Raw genomic sequence first — 18,674 nt, forward strand, 5'->3', positions numbered from 1 at the left:
TTCACTGTAAAATAAGTCACTTATTTTCATGAAAGTCTTTCGGCCCTCTCTCCTTTTAGGTAAAAGTGCTGAGCACCTATTATGGTGCCTTGTACTGTGCAAGATCCTATGCAGAATAAAAGCACAGATAAGAAATAGTGCTGTTAAGGAATTCATCAGGTAGCAGGAAAAAAATGATACCTGCACACATAGGTGGGACAAGAGAGTAAAATGGCTGCTAGCAAAAATGCAGACAAGGACTGTTCCAGAAGAGGAAGAAACTGCTTCCAACTAAGATGAGGCCAAACTTCAGGAATAAGGTTTTCAACTTTCTTTTCAACCCAGGAAAGCACACAGCTTCCTGGGCATATAGAGAAAACAAAGGACTGGACACTGTGATTTGTGTTTTAAGTTCGGCTGGTTGGACTTGCCATACTTCCAAAGAAAGCATGATAAAATGCGATTAAAATCAGGGGAAAGCAATTTTAGAAACTGAGAAGCAATTATCATCAATTCATTCACTGATTTTCTCACCAATATTTGAGGCACTCTTTTTGGCCTCAGCTCTGTTTCAGGCACTGTACTATGAGCTGGGAATAGACAATAAACATGGCAGAAGTTCCTGGGTTAAGAATGGGTTAATCCAACTGCAGTAGCTCAGATCGCTGTGGAGTTGTATGTTCAATCCCTGGCCCAGCCCAGTGGGTTAAAGGGTCCGGTGTTGTCCCAGCTGTGGCACGGTTTGCACCAGTGGCTCAGATTCAATCACTGGACCCCAGGCAATTCCGTATGCTGCAAGTGTGTCCATAAAACTAAAAAAAAAAAAAAAAAAAACCAAAAAACCACAAGGAGGATATATAATAGTGTTGATGATTCATGAGAGTTTAAAGATGGAGATCATGGATTCAGGTTTTAAATTGCCTAGGGTTGCCTTACATTGCCATGTATCAGCTGTGTGACCTATGGAAAGTTACTGAATACCTCTGTGTCTTAGATTCTTTTTGCCTTTTATAGGGCCGCTCCCGCGGCATATGGAGATTCCCAGGCTAGGGGTCTAATCGGAGCTGTAGCCACAGGCCTGCGCCACAGCCACAGCAACGCGGGATCCGAGCTGCATCTGCAACCTACACCACAGCTCACAGCAACACTGGATCCTCGACCCACTGAGCAAGGCCAGGGATCCAACCCACAACCTCATGGTTCCTAGCCAGATTCATTAACCACTGCACCCCGACGGGAACTCCAGGTTCTTCATCTTTAAAGTGGGGATGATAAGAGCATCTATAATAAGATTATTTTAAGTGTTAAAAAAAAAAGGCATGTTTGCACAGTGCTTAGGATGGAGGGGTCCTGGCACATAGTGAGTGCTCTGGGGGGGTTATTAATAGAAGAACTAACCATCTTGCTAATAACCAATAACCAATTTTTGTTATTTTTTACTTTTTATCTTCTGGAATATCTCTGATGGGATGAGTGAACAAATCTGAAAAGAGAAAAATGTTTTGGGAGTTCCCGTTGTGGCTCAGAAGTAACAAACCTGACTAGTTTTCATGAGGATGTGGGTTTGATCCCTGGCCTGCACAGTGGGTTAAGGGTCTGGCATTGCCATGAGCTGTGGTGTAGGTTGCAGATGTCGTTTGGATCCTGCATGGCTGTGGCTGTGGCATAGGGAGGCAGCTGAAGCTCTGATTTGACCCCTAGACTGGAAACTTTCATAGGCGCCACATGCAGCCCTAAAAAAAAAAAAAAAAAAAGTGGGGGGAGAATGTTTTGCTCTTTAGATTTTAAATGAAAGTATTGAGGGTTAGAAAATCAAGCTAGCATGAAATTATAATTTAATTAGCATGCTAGGCTTTTTCTACTTCCTTTGCAATAATTCACTCCATATGTGTAGGACTGCGGCTTTTAAAAGTCCCCCAGTGTTTTCTTTGAAAGTACACAGTTTTCCATTGAAACATGAAAAATAGCAAAATCAAATCGTAATCATCATTGTCATCTAATATTTACTAAATGACTACTATATACCAGTTGTAGAATTTGGTTTAATATATTTATTAACTCCTTTTATTACTCATAGAAATTCCATAAAGCTAATGTTTGTATCCCATTTTCCAAATGAGAAAGCTCAGGTGTGCAGATAGTTAAGGTGATATTCTCAAGTCACATGTAAAGGTGACACAGAACAAGGAGTCTTTCCTGGGAAAACTTGATCCCAAAGTGATGTGGTATTAAGGATGCAAGACCTGAAAAGCTATCATTGGGAACACCTAATATATCTTTTTTCTTTTTTTTCTTTTTTTTGTTTGTTTTTGTTTGTTTCTTGTTTTTGTTTTTTTGTTTAGGACTGAACCTGCAGCACATGGAAACTCCCAGGCTAGGGATCAAATCAGAACTACAGCTGCAGCCCTATACCACAGCCACAACAACACCAGATCCTGAGTGAGTTCAGGGATTGAACCCATATCCACATGGATACTAGTAGGGTTCTTAACCTGCGGAGCTGCAATAGGAATGCCTCTGCTTTCAATAATAGGGTGTGGAGTTCCCGTCGTGGTGCAGCAGAAATGAATCCAACTAGGAACCATTAAGTTGCAGGTTTGATCCCTGGCCTTGCTCAGTGGGTTAAGGATCTGGTGTTTCCATGAGCTGTAGTGTAGATCACAGATGCGTCTCAGATCTGGTGTTGCTGTGGCTGTGGTGTAGGCCAGTGGCTACAGCTCCAATTAGACCCCTAGCCTAGGAACCTCCATATGCTGCGGGTACAGCCCTAAAAAGACACACACACACACACACAAAATAGCGTGTTAGTAAGACTAATTATATTTTTCTATCATGTATCAATTATAAAAGCATTACATATTAATTGTAGAAATTTTGAAATATTAAGAGAATTAAGAAGGTATATATCATCCATATATCTACTATCCACTGGAAATATCCATTATTAATATGTTGAAATATATTCTTTTAAGCTTCTCCCTGTATCTTTTTATTCACACACACTTCTAAATGACTTTTATTTTACTATTTCTTTTTTTTTTTTTTTTTTTTTTGTCTTTTGTCTTTTTGTCTGTTGTTGTTGTTGTTGCTATTTCTTGGGCCGCTCCTGCGGCATATGGAGGTTCCCAGGCTAGGGGTTGAATCGGAGCTGTAGCCACCGGCCTACGCCAGAGCCAAAGCAACGCGGGATCCGAGCCGCGTCTGCGACCTACACCACAGCTCATGGCAACGCCGGATCGTTAACCCACTGAGCAAGGGCAGGGACCGAACCCGCAACCTCATGGTTCCTAGTCGGATTCGTTAACCACTGCGCCACGACAGGAACTCCCTATTTTACTATTTCTTAATTCAGATTTTTAATTTAATATATCATTGAGATTTGTGTCATTTATTTTAAAAAACATCATTTCAATATCTGCATGGTATATTTGTATGTCTCTTGTACAATAATATATAACTAGATGCTTTGAATGCTTTCAATTATAACTATTTTTATAGGTTTTATTGGAGTACAGTTGACTTACAAAGTTGTGTTCCAAGTGTACAACACAGTAAGTCAGCTATACATATACATATGTCCATCCCTTTTCAGATTCTTTTCCCATAAATGTTATTCCACAGTATTTAGTAGATTTCCCTGTGCTATGCAGTAGGTCATTGTTACCCATCTATTTTATACATAGTAGTGTGTATGTATATGTCAATCCCAACCCCCTAATTCACCCTCCCCCCACTTTTCTCCTTTGGTAACTGTAAGTTTGGCTTCAAAACCTTTGAGTCTGTTTCTGTTTTGTAAGTTCTTTTGTATCTTTTTTAAAAATTCGATTCCACACATTTGTGATCTCGTATGATAATGTCTTTATCTGTCTTACTTCACTTAGCATGATATGGTCTTTGACTCTCTGATTGTTTCTGTCCTTTCCTTTTCTTTTTTTTTTTTTTTTCTTTTTCTTTTTAGGGCCGCACCCATGGCATATGGAGGTTCCCAGGCTAGGGGTCTAATCAGAGCCACAGCTGCCAACCTACACCACAGCCACAGCAATGCCAGATCTGAACCACATCTGTGATCTACACCACAGCTCATGGCAATGCTGGATCCTTACCCACTGAGCAAGGCCAGGGATCAAACCCACAACTTCGTGGTTCCTAGGTGGATTTGTTTTTGCTGCACCATGACGGGGAATTCCTGATTGTTTCTTTAGAGTAAATACTAATAAGTAGAATAACTAGGTTAAAGGGTAAAATTATTTTAAGATTACTGATCTATATAGATAAATAACCTTCTAGAAAGATCACATTTAAGTCAACGCCAATTTTTAAATGCCCTATTTGAACACAGAAACACCTATATAGTTTCTCCAACTTAATCATTGAGATTAATTTTCAGGTTATATTGAACAGTACAAAAATATCTAAGACAATATGCTACTCACCTTCCAAGAGTATTTAATCCAAGATAGAATCATTTATTTAATAAACATTTGTTCAGTATCTACCATTTCCAAAAATAAAAATGGTAAGAGTTGGTGCTAAAGGTAAAAATTATAGGTTTTGTGTGTGTTTTGAGTGGAAGGTAATGATATAGAACTTTCTTAGGTGTTTTCTAAAATCTTATAAAATCTATGGATATGATAAACATTCAAAGTGTAATTGTATTTTCATCAGTGGAGAAGTGGCCAAAGTTTTTTTTTAGGGAGTGGGGGTGGGGATAATTCACTTCTTAAAACACAAAAATTAATTTCAAAGCAGCACTTCACAATTACATGCTTCATTAAATTAATACTTCTACCGACATAAATAATCACATTCTGGATAATGTAGACCTGATATCCAGTCAGAACCAATGATATCTGAGATGTATTTTTACCTTCATGACACTCAATACTTTTTTTTAAAGATTTATTACAAGGACACTAAGTATTTATGAGAGTAAAATGTTGAACTCTAAATAAACTAAAAATCAAGGAAAGAACAAAACCTTTTGGTGACTCAGTTCTAGGTCAGCTGGATGGCAGGACATGGCAGAGTTGGGATCAGTTTCTCCAAGAGATTGTGTAGGTTCTGAATTAGCAACCCAGGACCCAGGTGGTCTTCCCTAGGTGGCCACACCTGATGGACCCTCAAACCTACTACTGACCTCTGCTCTCAGCTGATTTTATCTGGATTCTTTCACCATGACAAACACTGATCCTGAGTATAAAGCTTCAGTGAGTCCTGGGAGCCTCCAAGAAAAAAAGAACCTGAGTGGTCTCAGGTCAGAAGTGTTAAGGAGAGTGGCAGGGAAGACCAGAGAATAATTCAGTTGCCTTAATAGCTGAGCACCAGAGAAAAGCCAAAACAACACCCTTAAGAAGAAAGTGATGATGTTTCCGTCTTGTAGATAGGTTCATTTGTGTGATATTTTAGATTCCACATATAAATGATACTATATGGTATTTGTCTTTCTTTTTCTGACTTACTTCACTTAGTATGACAATCTCTGCTTCCATCCATGTTGCTGCAAATGGCATTATTTTGTTCTTTTTATAGCTGAGTAGTATTCCATTGTATATGTATCACATGTTCTTAATCTATACATCTGTCCATGGACATTTAGATTGTTCCCATGTCCTGGTTAGCAGTTACAAATTATTACATTTAGAATGGATAGGCAATTAGGTCCTACTGTATAGCACAGGAAACTATATCCAGTCTCTTTGATAGAACATGATGGAAAATAACATGAGAAAGATAATGTGTATGTACAGACACACACATGACTGGATCACTATCTGTATAGCTGAAATTGACTCAATACTGTAAATCAACTAATAAAAATAAAAATAAAATAGATTTAAAAATAGATTTAATAAAAAAAAGAAGGGAATGATGAACTCTCTTGAGGCAGAGGCCTTGCTTGGCTCCAGGAAAGTTCTTGAACTGTGTTCTGTTCTTTGTAAAGCTTAGGCATATTTGGGGTTTGGTTCTTTTTCTGTGGATATTTTTCAGGTTTTCTGTGGGTTTCTTTGCAACCTAGATTATGGTAAATCTCCATTATTTATTTGGAGACAGTGTTATCTCCATTATTTGATGTGGCCTATTTCTCTTTGTAAAAGTAAACTAATAAAGCAAAATGATTTATGAATGTTCTGGAATATCAAGCTTTTCCATACTTCATGTGCCATGAGTGATAATTAGGGAGACAGATCAAAGAAACAGATAAAATACAGCAACAAATGATAAAGAGGATAAAATTACTGATCTTATTCCATAATATAAAATTTCCCTGGAAATATAGAGGTCATATGTAAGAGTCCTTTTCAGTTTACAAATTCTGAATGTATTAATATTACAGTACATCTTCTAGTCTCTACCTGTCTGAGCTCCTGAGAACCAGGTAGAGATTTGAGAGCAGAAACGAAAATCTATGTGTATAGAGGACTATAAATCTTTCTGTTATCTGTGAGCAGAAAATGGGCTGTATGAAAGGGATTGCAAGAAGCAATGATCCCACTTGAAATTAAGACAGTAATTAAGCACCAAAATAATGACAACAATTGAGAAGAAAATGTTCTCTAGTGGAAAATTCTCAGTAATTCAATTTGTATTGATATAAATAATCTTCCCCAACTTTCTTTTGAATGATGTATAATCTCTTAATGGTCATGTTGTCAGTGGGAGGAAAATTAATGCTTTATTCATTGAAGAGGTTTAAATAAGAAAGGATCATTCTTTTTGGTTGAAAGTGCAAAAATAATTTAATTTTGATATGTTTAAGACTTTCTTTTCCATATTTCTTTGAAATAACTTTGAATGTCTCCTAAAAGACAAATATTTTACTCTGGCAGGAAAAAATTATAAGATCTTTAACTATTAATAATCTGAAAAAGGTAAGAACCTAGGTACCACTTTCTTTATATTCAAATTCCTAGTACAAAAAATGCATGTTAAAAATTGAAATAAAAGTTGATTATTAGAGTAAAGATATTGTTAACCAAAATGCAACTAATCACAATTTTAGATCATTTTGTAAATTACATTATTTTGGTACAAAAAAGTGAACACACATGATCACACATAACACACAAACACAAATAAGATTGGTGTATTAATTGATGGATGACTGTTAATGTATTATCACTAAATATCCATATATATCACTGAGTACTCAATGCACACAATGAATTTAAGACAGTATTCCATCTTTATCCATACTATGATCATGGATATGATAAATATGACTGATAAAATTAGAAAATAATTGAAGATGCTACCAGATTACCAAATAATAGGTGGAGATGTCTGATTTTTGTACTGGACTGGAGGCACATATTTTTTAAAAAAGTGTGCTAGTATTAGCAAAATTTCTAATAAAAATAATTGTCTTCAAAAGAAATAAAAGCATTTGAAGCACTAAAATTTCGCTCTTATTAATTGATCTCCAAAGTGCTTAAGGAAAAAAAACTAAAGTTAAAACTATCCTGGTTGGAATTATACACCAAAAGGTGTCTGATGTAAGAGCCAATATTTTGGTTATGTGTGACTTGGTGAGGTTCCTTTGGTATAAATGGTAAATACAGTTAACATGTTGATGTGGAGTTAGAATGGGTCCTGATGATCCAATGAGTCATCTGCTCCTTAACCTTCCACACCTAAACCCAAGACAGTAATTGAGATCTTAAGTTGTCTTCCTCATCCATCTAAGCTTTATCCCTTCACCAAACTGTACACACAAAAATTGGACTTGGGAAAATACATAATATAATCAATAAAGAATTTGGACTGTGCTTCAGTTATGTAGCAATTTCAGCTAACTGGAATACCCCTCTTCTTGAACATTCTGATAAAGCAATGCCTTACTATATAAAAATAAAATTGTAATATTGATTTTATCCTGAATGGTTTATCTTCCTTAATCAAAAAAATAATGTGTTAAAGTAGATAGTTTGTAAGTTGTCTGAAAATTACAGTGTTTTAGAAGTGTAAGGATCCACTGGTTAGGAAAGGGTGGTAATTAGCATCATTAATTCCATTTTATTGGTGATGGAGTATATTCAAGAGACTTGCCTAAAACAATGATTACCATATTTATTCAAATATGAATATTTGACATTTAAAATATTTTCACATTTAAAAACACAAAATTGCCAGTTGGGAAACAGGGAAGTTGCAACAGAACCATTGCTGGTCTAAGACTATGTGAATAAACCATGCCTGGAGTGCTCATCCAATCATCAATACAGTTGATCTTTCTTGTAGTACCACAGGCAGTTATAGCTAAACTTATTGTTATAATCTTAAGTTTCCACTGAGATTTCTTTAAAAAAATTCATTAGGAGACCATCTTGCAATGAAAAGTTATTGCATATGAAGTAGAACAGTTATTGCATACCCCATTCTGAGTAGAACAGTTAAAGGCGGTAGGAAGTGCTTGATCCTTCAGAGCAAGTCTGAGGATTCTAAAGGCCATTTTGTGATTGATACATGTGCCATAAGAGACTATCACTTAGGCATAAAACATCTCTCTGTCAAAAGCTTCTTGCTGCTCTTCTAGAAATCTATTTAACTTAACTTTTAGAAATATATAATTCAATCAAAGGAAAATAAATGAAAGTAAGGTTAAGCAAATAGAAAATGGATGAAACCATTGTTCAGTTATACCATCAATTCTAAAGGGGTTGAAGAAGTTAAGATCCCGAATTTGGGGAATAAAGCACAGCTTTCCCTTATGAAGCTTTACAAACCTACACGTTACAAAATCATTTATGTGTTGAAGACTGTACATGTGAAGAAGTTTAGATGATTAGATGTGGCTATTGAAAATAAAAATGGTAGCCTATGTAATGAGTGCCATAATCAGTTAGCTAATAAAAATGTGTTTTTTTCCCACTAATACCTACCCTCTCCAAAAGCTATTATTAAATTATTGGTGAATTTACATCAAATGGTAACTTAAATGAAAGAAAATAGTGATTGATGATAAAAATGGAATTAAAAACTCAGGGCTCCAAATTTTTTTTTTTTTTATTTTCCCACTGTACAGCAAGGGGGTCAGGTTATCCTTACATGTATACATTACAATGACAGTTTTTCCCCCACCCTTTCTTCTGTTGCAACATGAGTATCTAGACATAGTTCTCAATGCTATTCAGCAGGATCTCCTTATAAATCTATTCTAGGTTGTGTCTGATAAGCCCAAGCTCCCGATCCCTCCCACTCCCTCCCCCTCCCATCAAGCAACCACAAGTCTCTTCTCCAAGTCCATGATTTTCTTTTCTGAGGAGATGTTCATTTGTGCTGGATATTAGATTCCAGTTATAAGTGATATCATATGGTATTTGCCTTTGTCTTTCTGGCTCATTTCACTCAGTATGAGATTCTCTAGTTCCATCCATGTTGCTGCAAATGGCATGATGTCATCCTTTTTTATGGCTGAGTAGTATTCCATTGTGTATATATACCACTTCTTCCAAATCCAATCATCTGTGGATGGACATTTGGGTTGTTTCCATGTCCTGGCTATTGTGAATAGTGCTGCAATGAACATGCGGGTGCACGTGTCTCTTTTAAGCAGGGTTTTGTCCGGATAGATGCCCAAGAGTGGGATTGCAGGGTCATATGGAAGTTCTATGTATAGATTTCTAAGGTATCTCCAAACTGTTCTCCATAGTGGCTGTACCAGTTTACATTCCCACCAGCAGTGCAGGAGGGTTCCCTTTTCTCCACAGCCCCTCCAGCACTTGTTCTTTGTGGATTTATTAATGATGGCCATTCTGACTGGTGTGAGGTGGTATCTCATGGTAGTTTTGATTTGCATTTCTCTTTTACTCAGCGATGTTGAGCATTTTTTCATGTGTTTGTTGGCCATCTGTATATCTTCTTTGGGGAAATGTCTATTCAGGTCTTTTGCCCATTTTTCCATTGATTGATTGGTTTTTTTGCTGTTGAGTTGTATAAGTTGTTTATATACTCTAGAGATTAAGCCCTTGTCCATTGCATCATTTGAAACTATTTTCTCCCATTCTGTAAGTTGTCTTTTTGTTTTCTTTTGGGTTTCCTTTGCTGTGCAAAAGCTTTTCAGTTTGATGAGGTCCCATGGGTTTATTTTTGCTCTCATTTCTATTGCTTTGGGAGACTGACCTGAGAAAATATTCATGAGGTTGATGTCAGAGAGTGTTTTGCCTATGTTTTCTTCTAGGAGTTTGATGGTGTCCTGTCGTATATTTAAGTCTTTCAGCCATTTTGAGTGTATTTTTGTGCATGGTGTGAGGGTGTGTTCTAGTTTCATTGCTTTGCATGCAGCTGTCCATGTTTCCCAGCAATGCTTGCTGAATAGACTTTCCTTTTCCCATTTTATGTTCTTGCCTCCCTTGTCAAAGATTAATTGACCATAGGTGTCAGGGTTTATTTCTGGGTTCTCTATTCTGTTCCATTGGTCTGTCTGTCTGTTTTGGTACCAATACCACACTGTTTTGATGACTGTGGCTTTGTAGTATTTCTTGAAGTCTGGGAGAGTTATGCCTCCTGCTTGGTTTTTGTTTCTCAGGATTGCTTTGGCAATTCTGGGTCTTTTGTGGTTCCATATAAATGTTTGGATTGTTTGTTCTAGTTCTATGAACAATGTCATGGGTAATTTGATAGGGATTGCATTGAATCTGTAGATTGCTTTGGGTAGTATGGCCATTTTCACAATATTGATTTTCCCAATCCAGGAACATGGAATATCTTTCCATTTCTTTACATCTTCTTTGATTTCTTTGATTAAAGTTTTATAGTTCCTGGCATATAACTCCTTTACCTCTTTGGTCAGGTGTATTCCGAGGTATTTGATTTTGTGAGGTGCAATTTTAAAAGGTATTGTATTTTTGTATTCCTTTTCTAATGTTTCATTGCTGGTATACAGAAATGCAACTGATTTCTGAATGTTAAATCCAGTAAACCACTAAATTTTTTGTACATCTTTTCCTTTGCCGTGCTTCTATATTTTGCAAAGAACCCTATGTAAATATCTTAAATCTCTGATGAGACATATTTTAAAAGGGAATTGCCTTTTTTTTTAAAGAAAGTTTTGATATTTGTTTAGGTGTATTAGTTACTTATTCTGACACATAGAGCTGGAGCTTGAGAAATCATCAATCTCTTTCCCTGCTTCTGTAAATGCCTGCATCATTCCAAAAGAGATTGTTGCCTAAAATTTATAAAAAAAAGTTCACAATTGCACAAGAAAATGAAAGCAGTGGTTTTCAAATATTAAGGCATGCGTCACAATAATATCATTACCCATTGACTTCTCTCTTTGTCATTCATATTATATACATCTCCAGTCCTACACTGTTCAATATGGTAACCACTAGCTACATAGAATTATTTACATCTACATTAAATGTAACCTGGTGCCCTAGTTAAGGATTTGGCATCACTGCTGAGGCTTGGATCATTGCTGTGGTGCAGGTTCGATCCCTGGCTCGGGAACTTCCACATGCCACAGGCATGGCCAAAATAATAATAATAATAATAATAATAATAGTAATAAAATAAAATAAGTGAAAGTAAAATTTCTATTCCTCTGCTGCACTAGCTCCATTTTAAGTGGAAGATTACCATGTGTGGCTAGAGGCCATTGCATTCGACAGATATAGACTGTTGCCATCATAGAATGTTCTACTGGATGGGCTGCAGTTTAGTTAAAAAGAAAAAAAAATATCTTCAAGGATTTTTGGATGCTATTTAAAATGAACATTGAGGAAAATGATCTTGCCTCCGGTTGTAATCAGTGGATGTAGACCTTTGCATGCTAAATGTGTAAGGTGAGCTTAGAGCATTTTATAGCTGTAAGGACCCTAGGAGGTAATGTAATATAACTTCTCTGATTTTATCATTGTGGAATGTGAGGTGCAGAGAGGTTAAGTACTTTGTGTTATGTCACCTAGGATTTTGTGACAAAGTTTAACCATCCATATGGGTAGTGACACACATCAACAGATTCTGAAATAAAGCATATAAAGTGAATTCTTGCACTGAAACTAGGTGGAGTTCCCAGTGGAGCAGATCCAGCCCGGCTGATGTGCCCTCAACAGACCAAATTCAGAGTTCTGACCTGAAAATCATTGATTTATTATTTTCATCCAGTCATTCTAACTATTCCAGCTTTTGGTTGATTCAATCAGAGATTCCCTCAAATAGGCTATAATTTATTCAGCTTTAGCAAAACAGTTGACTTTTTGTGATGTGTCTTTTTAGCTACATTTATTCCTAGTTGAGGGTTGAGGATCTACGAGTAAAAGATGATGATGGAAGAGACTACTAAGATCCAGCCTAAGTGTTGCTTCTACGTATTTCCTCATTCAGCTCCACGATACCGAGAAGTCAGGCAATTTTGCATTTAAATCTGACATTAATATTGACTGGCATTGTGATTCTTAGTCTATATGGGCTGCTACAACAAAACACCACAATCTAGGTGGCTTTTATATAGCAGAAATGTATTGCTCACGGTTTGCAAGTCTGAGATCAACGTGCCAGCATGGTCAGGTGAGGCTCTCTTCCTGGGTACAGACGTACTGTATCTTCATATGGTGGAAGGGGCTAGGAAGTCCTGTGGAATCTCTGTTGTAAGACCACTAATCCACCCTCATGACCTACGAACTTCCTAAAGGCCCTACCTACTGATACCATCATGTTTGGGGGGGGTAGGATAACGTGACTTTTGGTGGAGGATGCAAATATTCAGACCATAGCAGTGATCTGGAACAAGATTAAGTATCTCCATTACTGCCTGTCTGCTTGCCCCTTTACTGCAGTAGGCTCCCTGGCCCTGGCTCTTGCTAAGTCAGACTGTCCATGTTCACTGCTTCTCCAGGGCACAGGTGCATCTGTGTGTACACAGTCCAAAGGCAGCTGAGTCATAAGTGGGCTTATGGACATAGGTCTTGTGTGACCTAGTTTGCAAAAATAAGCTAGGCAAATTTTGAAATTTTCAATGAGGATGTCAAGAGACAAGGCCATTTGGTAACAAGGGGAACAACAATAATTGATGGTTGCCAAGATGCAGAGAGAATTGGTGGGTGCTTTTGAGCTATATATGACCAGAAACTATAAAGCATTCAGAAGCTGAAAGCAGAGAAAGTTGGCCAGTGGCAGAGGATGTTGGGGACAGGCACATGGAAGGAGATTGAGAAAAGGTACAGACTGCTTCAGAGAAGCTAACAGTTGCTCACAGGAGACAGGGCAGCCCATGAACAAGCAGCTACAAATTTTGTACTAGGCCCAATACTAGCCTGTCTGAAGTTTATTTCCCTAATAACATTTCCTATTGGAACTCTGAATCTCTTTAGTTTCTCCTTTTAGTTCTTCTTTTTTTAACTTGAAGCCATTTACTAATTTTCCATCTTTTGCAACCAAGCATTCCTATCTCAACCTGGGGTAATAATACCAATTCCAATAGCTTCTGTAAGGACTAAAGAAAAAATAAATATAGTATCCCCTAGAAACTCAGAAATTCTTTAAGACAGTCAATTATATCTGGAAGGAGTGAGGTTAAAACAACAAGTTATATGTCCACAAAATTAATTTTTAAAAAAAGTTTGGAGATAACATTAGTGTTTTCTGACATTTTGAATTAGTCTTCTCCAGTATGCAGCATTCATTACAAATAATGCCCAGAGGCCATGTGCTAGTAGATGGAGGCCCTCAGAAAGTGTGAGTTTTGGACCACTTCTTTGGTAGAAAGTATTGCTGCACAGCCATATTTGTTTCGCCTACACTTTCTGAACACATGAAATCCTGTATTTCCCAGGCTTTTGTTCAAGCCCATATATTAATTCTAGCCAAAAGTCTGAATGTAATTTACACGTCTTTTCTGAGAAAGGACCATGGCTAGCCTTGACAACGTCACCAACTCTCTTTATTTGTCACAGTGATTCCAAAAGGCACATGTGGAGATGATGAATCCACAAGATTGAAAACTGCAAAGATCTATAAAGTCATGTGTTAAAAGAAAGTCATATCTAAGAAGAGAACATCCCTGGCAAGCTGCCCAAATTGCAACAGAAGTATATAAGCAAGGAACAAAATACTTTTAAAGGCTAAGCCACTGTGATATAGGGGTTTATATGTTACACAGCATAAACTATCCTATCCTGACTATGATAATTTGCAATGCCTAGGTGAAATCATTACTGCTTTTCTTTGTACTCTGATTATCTTCATGTATATACTAGAAGTTAGACTAGATTGCCTCCATTGACTCTTCTAGGGTGTACATTCATTCTGTAATTATTCTCTAATGCCTGCCCTACTTGCAGATTTACTGAGAATATGCTTTGAAAAGGAACAAGGGCCTTCCTAATACATTCTCATAAACAAAAGATGTTGCTGTCAAAGCTGACAGCTTCCAAAAGAGATCTTGCTATTTCTGAATAAAGCACTTGGAATGACGTCAAGTTTAATTTTTAATTTGGCTATGTGCAAGTTTCTATCCTTTTCAATGGGGATAGTTGAATAGACTTCCTTTTCCCCCTCGTTGGGCCAGTATTTGAGAGCACAGTTTGAAGAGTGCAAAGAACTGTAACTGACTGAGCAAGTCTAGTAGCTTAGCCATGGCTCATTTTAGCCTGTTTTTATTCATCACCCAATTGTGAATCTTACCTCTGATGTCTTTGGCTATTACTCTGATTGTACAAGTCAGCCCTGCCCAAAGGTGCCTAAGGGAGGCATTGCCTTGATTTATAATAAAAGCAGAAGCATGCTTTTATTATAAAGCTCAAATTGGGTCTTGATAGGAAGAATCTGCTAATTCATTCACATTCAATAGCGCATAATCCCAGAGACAGACTAAAGGTCAAAATATCACCCTGGAAATCCAATAACTCTCAGTTTAGGAAACAACAGTGGGATGGAAATTCAAAGGTTTGCGCCCAGAACAACTTAAAGCTCTAGTTCTGAATATCTCACTACCTATCTAGGTGATTTTTTGAAAAGTACTTAATTTCTCTAAACTTCAGCTCTCTCCTTTGAAAGGTGGATTAACAACAACTATTTACAGTATAGTTGAGAAACCAAGATAAGACAGCTTATGCAAAGTACAAAGAATAATGCATGGCTCTGTAAGTAACTACAAATACCATTTCTCTCATTTCTCTTATATAGGGAAGATAAGGAAAAACTATACATGGTATTAGGTGAGGAGAAAGGCCTGGATAGAAAGAATAAGGACACCATAAAGACCCTAAGATAGAGAGAAGAGGTCAGCAAGAGAATTTATAGTTTTGCTGTGGGCTGACACTACACTATTTTTCATCAAAAATAATAATTAGGGAGTTCCTGCTGTGGTACCTTGGCTTAAGTATCTGGCATTGATTTTTTTTGGGGGGGGGGGGCACAGGTTTGATCCCAGGCCCAGAACAGTGGGTTAAGGATCTGACATTGCAGCAGCTGTGGGGTAGGTCACAGCTGCAGCTCAGATTCAACCCCCAAACTAGGAGCTTCTATATGCTGTGGGTGCAGCCAAAAAAATAAGTAAATAAAAAAGTTAATAAAAATTCTTACATTGCCACAATGATTTTTAAAGATGTTTCCCAACTGAGTTATTTATTTATTTATTTATTTACTTATTTATTTATTGTCATTTTGCCTTTTCTAGGGCCGCTCCTGCAGCATATGGAGGTTCCCAGGCTAGGGGTCGAATCTGGGCTGTAGCCGCTGGCCTACGCCAGAGCCACAGCGACACAGGATCCAAGCCACATCTGCAACCTACACCACAGCTCACGGCAACGCCAGATCCTTAACCCACTGAGCAAGGCCGGGGTTTGAACCCACAACCTCATGGTTCCTAGTCGGATTCGTTAACCACTGCGCCACGACGGGAACTCCCCAACTGAATTTTAAGGAGAGAAAATCTCAGGATCTGAGGGATGGAAAGAATATCACCTCATTTTAAACATAGGAACTGAGGAGTCTAAAAACTTTTTGGTTAGTTTCCAAACAAAAAGGAAAAGCCATGTTTCAAAACAACTAAATAAATAGGTTTTCTCTTTTCTGGATAACTGTGTCATCTTGATGAGAAGATACCCAGGGAATAACAATATAGTTCCTACCCTCAAATGGGTGAAATTCTGATAAGGAAGAAAAATTAAATAAACAACCAATTTTAGTCCAGCATGATAAGTATTATACTGGAGATAAACAAAGTTTGTTCATGAAACTCAGACAGTGGGTGATTAAACCGCAGGGGTGGGAGTGTTGTGTGTACGTTTGTGGGAGCAGAATCAGCAATTCTTCCTGGTGGAGATATTCATTAGCTCTTTCAGACTAGTTTTTTGTTGTTGTTGTTTTTGTTTGTTTGTTCATTTGTTTGTTTTTTGTTCTTTTGTCTTATTAGGGGTGCACCCATGGCATATGGAGGTTCCCAGGCTAGGGGTCCAATCAGAGCTGTAGCCACCAGCTTATGCCACAGCCGTGGAAACGCAGTATCCGAGCTGTGTCTGCAACATACACCACAGCTTGTGGCAATGCTGGATTCTTAATCCACTGAGCAAGGCCAGGGTTCAAACCCTCAAACTTATGGATACTAGTCAGGTTCGTTAACCACTGAGCCATGACAGGAACTCCAGAGTAGTTTTCATATTAGACAACTTCCCACAGGATCTGGGCAGGGCTACTGACAATCAAACCTTCCAGCCTCCATCATAAAAGATAAAATATAGGGTAAGACCTTCTAGGCAAACATTCTGTGCTTCAAAGCTTAAAATTCCTTTGAACCTTAAAATTTTTAATTTTCAAGAGAATCTTGTTAAAATGCAAATTCCTGGCAAATGTTTGATCTTGTCAGCTGGCACCTTATTGGGAATTAGTGAGCTTTGCTGGAGATCTGGAGGTAAAGAGTTAAGAAAATGATTCAACAAAATGAAGGGTGATAGTTGAAAAGATACCCAGCACCAAAGACATTGCATTGACTTACTTTTTTTTTTTCTGGACTAAGGCTAGACAAGACTTCTGTCAGCCAGTTCAGTGAACCTTTGATTCCATTCAATTCTACTGATTCCAAAATGTAAAGTAATAAAATTAAGCATTCATTAGCTCAGAGTAAGGTGGTCTGTTTTCCTATTTGATAGCGGTCATGGTTGAAGGCTTATAGGGCAGTGGCTGTGTCCTTATTTATCCCAGCTGAGAAGTGGGTCCAAATATTACCTTTCTTCCTTCTTTGATGCGTGCCCTCTTTCTTTTCTTTGACTACCTTTCATTTGTTCAGTTCTCCATCTTTCCAACAAGAAATTCACAAAGCCTCAGGATGAGAGCTAGAAACACATTTTCAATAAGTTTTAGTTAATGACTTAATATGTCATGTCCAAATAAACAAATTGCTAATAACTAAACTCAGCACAACAATAATGGTAGTCATTTGCATTCTAGAAGCAAAAGATTTTCGCCCATAGACAAATCCTCCCTCTGTGTATTCATTAGAAGGATGGGACCAACAGAAGTGATGAATCTAGGCAGCATAATGGGTGTATGGCCATAGGATAGGAGGAATACACAAAGTACTCTCCATGTTTTTTTTTTCCATTTTTTTATTACTCAATGAATTTTATTACATTTATAATTGTACAGTGATCATCACAACCAAATTTTATAGCATTTCCATCACAAACTCCCAGAACATCCCCCACCTCCCAACCTATCTCATTGGGAAACCATATGTTTTTCAAAGTCTATGAGTCAGTATCTATTCTGCAAAGAAGTTCATTGTGTCCTTTTTTTAGATTCCACATGTAAGTGATAGCATATGGCGTTGGTGTCTCACTCTCTGACTCATTTCACTTAGCATGATAATTTCTAAGTCCATCCATGTTGCTGCAGTGCCATTATTTCTTTCCTTTTAATGGCTGAGTAATATTCCATTGTGTATATGTACCACATCTTCTTGATCCACTCCTCTGTCAATGGACGTTTAGGTTGTTTCCATGTCTTGGCTGTTGTGAATAGTGCTGCAATGAAAATTGGAGTACATGTGGCTTTTGGAGTCATGGTTTTCTCTGGATAGATGCCCAAGTATGGTACTGCTGGATCAAATGGTAATTCTATTTTTAGCTTTCTGAGGAATCTCCATACTGTTTTCCACAGTGGCTGCACCAATTTAAATTCCTGCCAACAGTGTAAGAGGTTTCTCTTTTCTCCACATCCTCTCTAGCACTTATTGTCTATAGACTTTTTGATGATGGCCATTTTGGCCAGTGTAAAGTAGTACCTCATAGTGGATTTAATTTGCATTTCTTTAATAATGAATGATGTTGAACATATTTTCGTGTGTTTTTTTGGCCATCCATAAGGCTTCTTTGGAGAATCATCTGTTTAGATCTTCTGCCCATTTTTTGATGGGGTTGTTTGTTTTTTAGTATTGAGCAGCAGAACATGTTTATAAATTTTGGAGATGAATCTCTTGTCAGTGGCTTCATAAGAAAATATTTTCTCCCATTCTGTATGTTGTCTTTTCATTTTGTTTAGGGTTTCCTTTGCTGGGAAGAAACTTTTAAGTTTAGTTAAGTCCCATTTGTTTACCTTTGTTTTTATTTTCATTACTCTAGGAAGTGATCTGAGGAGATGTTGCTGTGGTTTATGTTGGAGAGTGTTTGGCCTATGTTTTCCTCTAAGACTTTTATAGTATCTGGTCTTATATTTAGGTCTTTAATCCATTTTGAGTTTGTTTTTGTGTATGGTGT

At 37.4% G+C, this 18,674-nt stretch overlaps 1 protein-coding gene across 2 annotated transcripts in view; it reads left to right on the top strand.

Annotated features, from left to right (window-relative positions):
* Positions 1–18,674, top strand: part of DPP10 (dipeptidyl peptidase like 10) — a 1,405,335-nt gene that overhangs the window by 303,204 nt on the left and 1,083,457 nt on the right. The gene's annotated exons all lie outside the window — the stretch shown is intronic.

This window comes from Sus scrofa, chromosome 15 (genome assembly GCF_054392235.1).
Source record: "Sus scrofa isolate SSC_HxYL_T2T_F1_AM1 chromosome 15, Sscrofa_HxYL_maternal_Yorkshire_Landrace_v2.0, whole genome shotgun sequence".
Taxonomy (NCBI): Eukaryota; Metazoa; Chordata; class Mammalia; order Artiodactyla; family Suidae; genus Sus; species Sus scrofa.